Genomic DNA, 9,105 nt, shown 5'->3' on the forward strand with positions numbered 1-9,105 from the left:
TGTTTGGTTTTCCACCAGAGCCTTAGCTTCTTTAAACTTGTCAAAGACTTCAGATTTCTTCTTAAGGAAATATATCCATGTATTCCTTGAGCAGTCATGTATAAATGATACATAGTACAAAGACTTACCCAGTGATGGAACCTTCACAGGTCCAAACACATCACTATGCACAAGCTCTACTATCTGTTTCGCCCTCTTACCACCAGAGGGGAAACTCACCCGATTCTACTTCCCATTTACAAAATTTTCACAGAAATCAAAATCCAGAGAGCTATTACTCATACCTTCTACCATACCTTTACCATGAAGTATCTGAAGGCCCTTCTCTCCAATATGTCCAAGCGTTTGATGCCACAGCATGGTCTTTTCGCCAGAGACCACTAGATTTTCTGCTCCACTTTCAAGAACCACAAAACTGTTGCACCCATCAACAACAGTGCTACCTTGCAACTTGTACAGAGTTCCAATCCGAACTCCCCGCATCAATACCAGTTCTCCCTGAACCATCTTGCAGGTATCCTTATCAAACACTATTTTTACACCTGCATCATCCAACTTGCTTACAGAAATCAGATTTCTGGCCAATGCAGGAATATGTAGAACACCCGGAAGTTTTCTAACCTTCCACCTTGCAACTTCAAATTTACTTTTCTGCAACCAAAAATTCTATCCTTCCTATCATGCCCTAAGAAGACATCACCACCATCATATTTCTCATACTTGCAGAACCACTCTCTATGGGGAGTGAAGTGAAATGATGCACCTGAGTCAATCAACCATGCCTCATGATCTGCATGTGTACTTGAAGAAGCCAAGTACACATCCCCACATTCATCTAAGGTGGTTTTCGCCTCTGCAGAGGGAGCATCATCAGATCCCTTTCCTTTTTCAGGAGCTTTTATTTATAGTCCCTTTTGTAGTGCCCTTCCTTTCCGCATTTCCAGCACACCACCTTTACAGGTTTTCCTGGAGATTTAGATCTCCCTCTAGATTTAGATCTCCCACTCGATGACATATTTTTGTTTCTGTTTTGGGAACGTCCTCATATAGACAAGGCATCACCATTCTGAGTCTCCATATTTTTCCATCTCATCACCTCTGTCAGCAAGGATGAGACTATTTCATCAAACTACAAGGCAGTTTCATTACTACCTATTGCAATAACCAGACTATCCCACGAATCTGGTAGAGAAGACAACAAACTAATGCACTTATCTTCATCTGAAATTTTGATATCAATAGACGATAACTTGTGTACCACACTATTAAACACATTCAGATGCTTTGTCACTGAGTCTCCATATTTCATCCTCAAGTTATACAATTTTTTCTATAGGAACAATTTATTCACCAAAGACTTAGATTGGTACAAAGTCCCTAACTTGTCCCACAAAGCCTTCGCCGTAGCTTCCCCTGATACATTCAACAATACTAAATTTGAGGAACATAATCATATTGTGCTCTTTTCCTTCCGATCCAACTTCTTCCATTCTTCATCAGACACTCCCGTTGGTTTAGTACCTGGATCTACCACGATCCACTGATATTTATCCACCAACAGATCCTCCATCTTGAGTTTCCACAACTCAAAACTCTAACCATTAAATTTCTCGATCTCTATCTTTCCACTGCTTGCCATATTCTTTCACTACCAGAATCGATCCCCCAAATCTCCCATTTGACATGGTCTACCACAGGGCTGAGCAAAACCCCTCAGCAACAAAGGCATCCCCTTGAAGCCAAAACAACTTTGATACCAAATGTAGGTTTTAACCCCGTACAAAAATTACCTGCATATGAATCTAAAACACAGAAAATAAACAATGTGAGAGCATAACACATAAAACACATATACTTAGAGATTTTCCCCTGGATCCCAAAACCGGGACTACTAGCCTGATTTTTCATTATGTTCCTTTCAATGTTACAATAAATATTTATACATATCGAAGCATCCAATACCATGGACCGAAAACCATCGCTTCCAAAACCATGTGCAAAAATCATGCACAAAACCATAGGTAGGTCAATCCAACCTAATATAGGGTCAAAAACAAAATTTTCTGGGGCGCTGCCCCGAAACCCATAGAGTGGGGTTACCTACACCCCTCAAACCCCCTGTGACTCCCCCTGCTATGCAATCGGTGCAACGAAGGGGGGGCTCCGCCCCCCTTCTAACCCCCTGGTTAACTACGTGGGCTAGTCGTGTAAAGAATATAACACAACCCAACACTAGAGAAGCCACTGGCTCTGTTATCATCTGGTTTCTAGAAGGAAATATATTGTCTAGGTTTGGCTGCCATAAAATGATAACTGACAATGATGTTGCTTTCAATTCCAAAAAGATGATAGGCTTCTTTAACAAATATTAGATCAAATTAGGGCACTCTACGGCTTATTACCCTTAGGGGAATGGGTTAGTTGAATCCTCAAACATGATTTTGGTTAACATTATTAAGAAATTATTATTGGAGAACAAAAAGTCATGGCACAAAAAAATAATCAATGCACTATGGGTGGACATAGTTACTTCCAAGAAATCCATTGGAATGTCACCATTCCAGATAATGTATGGACTGATGTTGTTTTCCCAACTTATTTGGGAATTCCAGTGTTAAAACTTCTGCAAGAAGCTCAGGTGGAGACCAATGACATGCAAAGAAGGATAAACCAGACTATTCAGTTACAATAGTCAAGGGAAGAAGTCTATCATAAAACCCAAGTTACCCAAGAAAATATCAAAAGGATTTATGATATAAGGACTAAGGCAAATGATCTTGAACTCAATGATCTTGTTTTGAAATAGGATTCTAGAAATCAGGATAAAGGAAAAAATGGAAAATTTGACAACTTATGGAAAGGGCCTTTCAAGATTGAAGCTTTCGGGAGAAAAAATGCATTCATGTTAATCAATTTGAATGGATAAGAGCTACCAGGTGGACCAGTGAATGGAAGGCATCTTAAGAATTATTTCCCATGAGAGTAAGTTAGTTCATTCATCACCGTTGCGAAGTACCATTTTACTTTTATATTGAAAGAGTGCAGGTGACTATCAAAAGAAGTTGAAGCTTGCAGTGAAGGCCCTGAGCTTCTATTTGATGTGTTACCATAGATATGAATAAGAGACAGGTGAAACAATTTAGATGGAAGATCTTTGTAGCATGCCTAATGGATCAAGGCTACTGAATATACAGTGTTCTTGGCACCTCACAAGGAGGATGCCATCCCCGCTGGAGCCACTGTTAGGATACTATATTTCATAGGAGGAGTTGTTTTTACCTGATGATTTTATATTTGAGAAATGTATATAATGTTTCATGTTTGAAATTTATTTCCAAAAGAATATATATATATATATATATATATATAGAAAGGAAAAAAAACAAAAAGAAAGTGTGGGGGATAAAAAAATAGAACAAAAAAAAAGAAAAAAAACAAACAAAAAATAGAAAAAATATGTGTGAAAATGTCCCCCTAGGTGAGAAAATCTAATGCCACCAAGAAAAATCTGTATTGCATTAGTTTACATTTAGAAATTTTGAATAGAGTATGCATCTTGTTTAAATTCCACTTGCTAAATAGGAAAATCAAAAATAATTTGGGCTAATCACATTGTTTAATCATGATTAGGCTAGGAATACAATAGTTTGATTAGGGAATACATTAATAACTTGGTTTAATCATGATTAATCGATAGGAAAAGATCAATAAAAATGTGCTCTGCTAGTTCAAATGGAGCATTCAATTGTTTCTAAATAATTTTTAGGAAAAAAATAGTTTTGATTAACTTTACCTTAAATTAAAGGTTAATTGCACTTTAATGAACTTGTAATAATGTTTGGGAATATGTTTTAGCCTAAGTTTTCACTTTAGAATAAAATCAATGGCTCGGATTGCCTCCTGCCCGAAACAACGTTGGGGGAATTTTTTCGCCCCCCCCTCCCCCCAACTCCACTTTTTCCATGGGGGGGATGGGGAGTTCGAATCTCTTGCTATGTGGAACCCTCTCAGAATTTTTTACCCCTCCTCACTTTCCTCTCATCGAAACCCCCCCCCCCCCCCCCCCCCGAAAACTCCTCCGTTGTTGACTCCTGCTGCTTCCACTTCCACTCATCGCCCTCCACATGGACCTCTTTTCCCCACCTTCCATCAACCCTACTAACCACGACATATCTCTAACCCCACCATACTAACCACCTCAGTACACCTTACCTCCACGTGCTCTCTGCCACCTCGCCCTCGTGAACCCCACTCCCGCAACTAATCGTGACCGTTAAACTTAACCTAATGACTCACTTCCTCCCAATCCTATGTTGCCATCTGGCTCCCCTCTCACCTTGTCAGCAAATTGTTACTACATTAACTCCCTTCCACGCCTTGTGAAATGGACTGGATCCCCATTAACGATAAAGGATTCATAGTTAATTGGGAAAATAATTTTATATATATGATCTGAAACCGTAAAATTGATTTTCTTCACCATGTTGTATGATCAACATCCTATTACATATTCTTAAGCCACAAAAACGACCGATTAAATTGCCCAGTCATTGCAGTTTCAACTATCATCAGGGACCTAATTCGACATTCCTCTGTTTTTTTCCTACTCCATGTAACCCATGACATTTCCTCAGCTCAGGAAATTCATCATGCCGCCTAAATTGAATCTCCCCAAAGACAAGGGAAAGAAACCAGAACAAAACCCCATGTTTCCCCCACCTGTAGATTTAGATCATGTACCCTTATTGGACCTGCATTATAAATTTCTTAAACCAACCATGAATTTGACTTGTTCGAACTTCATAGCTGGTTAAAACAGAAATTCCAAGACCAAAGAAATGAAATTAATATGTGGGAGTCTACCCTACCTTAGTTCATGTTCCCACAAACCCATCTTTTCCTTGAGTTAGTTTTCTAGTGTCAATTAGTTATGTCCCCTCTCAGAGAGCTATCGTAAGTCACAATGGTAAAGTTTTGATAAATATCATACCTGAAGCAATTTCCCAAATTCTCTAGGTAACAATCCCAGGGTCAAATAATCCACTATTAGTAGACTCTCTCACAAAGCTCTACAAGAATTTAATATTTCCCCAGAGAGCCAATATCTTTGAAGTTTTTCTGCCTGAAGATGCCCAATTACCCAAAACCGATCCTCCATATTCATCTTCCATATTCCCTGAGGGAACCAAGCATATTATTTCCATCATCTCATACATTTGTAGTTATCATTCTGACCAGTGGGTTGACGAGGCCACTGTTGGCTTCTGTCAATTTTCACAATTGGTGAGCAACCAGTCATCTTTAATTACAGTCAATTTATTGTAGAGGCTATGCATGATCAAATTTTCAAATTTTCTACAGAGGGAGCTTTCAAATACTCCTACGTTTTAGTGTACATGTTTATTCATCAACAAGCAGACATATTCCCTTTCACCTTGTAGAAGATGGATAAGAAGGGTAATGCTCAGTTAGTCATATAATGGACATCCTTGGTGAGAAGGAATTCCACAGAATTCTCTTTCACAAAATTTGTGGACCAGTTCTTATATCCAGTGGTATGTCTCTTACATAGTGATGTGGAGCCCAGGATAGGTGAAGACATTCAGAAGATTCTACATATCAATGATCAAGTAAAGACAAGGGACTAGTATATTTACCAAACCTACATAGAAATTCAGATATATGAGTGTGAGATGCCACCCTACAAACTACCCAAAATTGTGCCTATGAGACTTTTCTCATTAGATTACATTCGGAAAATGATTCACACAGATGATCTACATTTTATGGCAGCCAAGAAGAAGGCATAGTTCAAGATTAAATCCAAAGTAGGACCTTTTGTTTGCAACACCAGATCATATAGGAAGGAAGCTGATTTGTTATTGAAGCAAATGAAATTTAAATTGAGTTTCACTTGGTCTTATGACCCTTTTGGCTTGATCTCAAAGCTAAAGGTGGAGAAAAATACCACACCTTATTCACTTACTCCTCGACCAGAAATCGAGCAATACATGAACCAGACTCAATGGGTGGAAAAAACTCTACAAGAGGAAGAGGAGCAGGTTCTCTCTACTACAACCACTCAAACACCCATACCTAAAGAGAAGCAAGAAAAGAGAGGAAGAGAAGAATAATCAATATTCCCCATTGATAGAAATAGAAGCAAAGGATTTCTTAGTTTACACAAAGAAGTGAAAAAAAAACTCTACATATGTTTTTCACCAAGACGCAGAAGAACAACAAACTATTGTAAAGATATCTCCTCATGTGTCTAGTAGAGAGAAGGATATCTCCATATGATCACTGTCTTCATCTACTTCCAGAGATTCTCTAGATACACAAAATACAGTCGATTTGGCTCAAGACACTGATGAGCCCAACATTTTTTCCAAATACAAGGCAATTTGGAAAAAGAATGAAATGCTAAAACCATCCACTTATACGCAGCTCTAGAAACAAACAATTGGATCTCAGGACAGATTACTATCAACATTCGACTCAGAGAAGGGTAGAATGCACATAGCATTTCTCAAAGCCATAGTACCAGCTCCTAGGTCACCTACAGATTACACGGAATCTATGTTCACTTTTGATGCACAACACATTCATCCCATAGACCAGATGGACCTGCAAAAACAAACAAGTGAGATGATTTACTCCACTCACTAACACTACCATGTCTGCCTCTAAATTGCAGGTATCACTAAATAATGTATAGTCCCAACTCAAGTTAGAGAAGATTTCAACCTTAGCCAAGGATACTAGAATCAAGTCACTAGATTACTTGGTGATCAAATTGGGATATAATCCCAAAGATATCAAGGCAACTGAAGAACTTCTGAAGAAAAAGGATGCTGACATAGTAGCCTTGAGAAAACAATTAAAGCTACCTACTATAGAGGATCCACAGGCCAAGGAGCTAGGAAAGAGTAAGAAGAAGAAAGAGGATATGTTTAGGATAGTCATCGAGCTAAATAGCCAAATCAGAGACATGGAGATAGAGTTAGAGAAACTGCTTAAAGAAAAAGAGTAGGTGCAACAGTTGGCCATAGTTCCTCTTACTGCAGTTCCAATTGTAGTGGCCATAGTTACAGGGGAATCTACATCAACAACTACAAATGATTCAGCAAGTGAATTGGTCAGAGCCATGGATATTCTAACTATCCAGGAGCAGGAAATTGCTAAGCTAAAATCTCAACTTAAGACATTGTCAGAACATAAGTTAAAAATTGATAATTCTTATGTGGCAGAGTTGCAGAAAACCCATCAATTAAATCTAAAAATTGAGAAGTTGCATAGTGAATCAGTTATGGGTCATAGTCTGGCCCAAGCGAGAGAACATATATGGATAGAAATCGGTGAAGCCATCACAAAGATATGGCCTTCTATACAGATCATTTTTTAACAATAGGAGTTAGTGCAGAAATCCCAAGAGGTAATCAGGCAGATTAAAATAGACTTGGGGCAGAAACCTGGGGAAGCTACAACCATCATCAAATTTCTGAATTCCAAGAATAGAGAAGAACTACAGGAGCTGGGAATTTAGGATAGAACAGAGACCATCCTAGAGGTGAAAAGGATGTAGACCAAAAGGAATCTTATGAATTAGCTAGATCAAAAATGCCAAAACTTAGAAACCAACATAGACAGATTCCACAAGAAGTTGCAGGTGTTGAACAGGAAAGGTCTACCAAAGTTTATTAATACAGAGAATAAGCTCATGAGCCTAACAAAGTACCAGGACAGATTAATCAGGAGGGCCCAAGACAAATCAAAGTTTGCAAGGATCAAAGGGCATATCATAGGGAAGGAATTCATGGAGGCCCTATATTTCAATTTATTTATTAGTCATGAGGTCAAGAACCTATTTGTCATCAAGCCAACCTTTCATAAAGACAAATATGTGGATGAAATCTATAGGAAATTGATCAAGTTTTCAATCCCAAGTGAATATAGGTGGGAGAAATTGTGTGAATTACTGGATTAATTCGTAATTGGACAACAACGCAAAACAATGCAACAGATTTTGAGGCCCAGTCACCAATAGTCTTCCTCAAAATTAGGGCCAACATACAACAGTTTGAAGATTCCTATTATTTTGTTCTAATTTTGTAATCAATTTAAACATTAATAGGATTCCATCTTGATCTTTTGAATCAATATATTTTGTAAATATTTTTGTATAAATACTTCAAAAATCGAAGTATTAGTGTTGGGATTAGTTTTGAAGAAAGGACTTATGTTGTAAAGAATCTCACAGAGCTATCATTGATCATATTTTAGTAATACAACGCAAGCATTACATGATTCTTGTGTCAATTTCATTGGTGAAGTGCATCTTTCTTTGTTAAATGTTTTTCATTTTTTTTCATATATGTTTCTGAAATCTAAATTATTCTAAGAAGAGTACGAACATAATTTGTTTAAAAGTACACTCTATATCTGACTTATGAATAATTTCTATGTTTTCTACTGAAAATTAAAAACATAATTCTTAATTGCTCTGCTTTTAATTGGATTGCTGAATCTTTTTCTTCTCCTCCATACCATAGATCTTAAAGGATCCAGTGAACTTGCCTACCCTTCCCTATAAGTTTAGCCTGTAAACTCTACATTTGATCAACCTAAACCTGTGACTCCATTTCCCAATGGCCTAATTCCACTATCTCAACCCAACAACACAAAAAACCCAAACTTGAAGATGATAACTAGCCTAATATCATCAGCAAAACAAAGCCAAATCATAAAGAGAGACCCCTGTCTAAAACTAGAAAGGTTGGATTCCTGGTTTCCAAAGTGGTTATAAGGTTACCCTTGTGATTTACTCTGCAATCTCAAAAATTACGGAGTGATAACAACTAGAATTCAATATAATATGATCACGTGGATTTCATTTAAGTACAATGTTAATTCAATCCATGTTTCCAAAATCATTATAATAAAACTTTTTTCAAGCTCCTAACTTGATGCCAACACATCAAGAGAGATATTCAAAGAAACTTTTACTATCATATCATTATGAAATGGATTCTTATAAGTTCAATAATAAGGTTTCAAATTAAGAAAATGGCAATGTGCACAACAACAAGTCCTTGTCATTGAGAA

Source organism: Pinus tabuliformis, chromosome 7 (assembly GCF_031772625.1).
Source record: "Pinus tabuliformis cultivar Carrire ecotype Pingquan chromosome 7, CPIR1, whole genome shotgun sequence".
NCBI lineage: Eukaryota > Viridiplantae > Streptophyta > Pinopsida > Pinales > Pinaceae > Pinus > Pinus tabuliformis.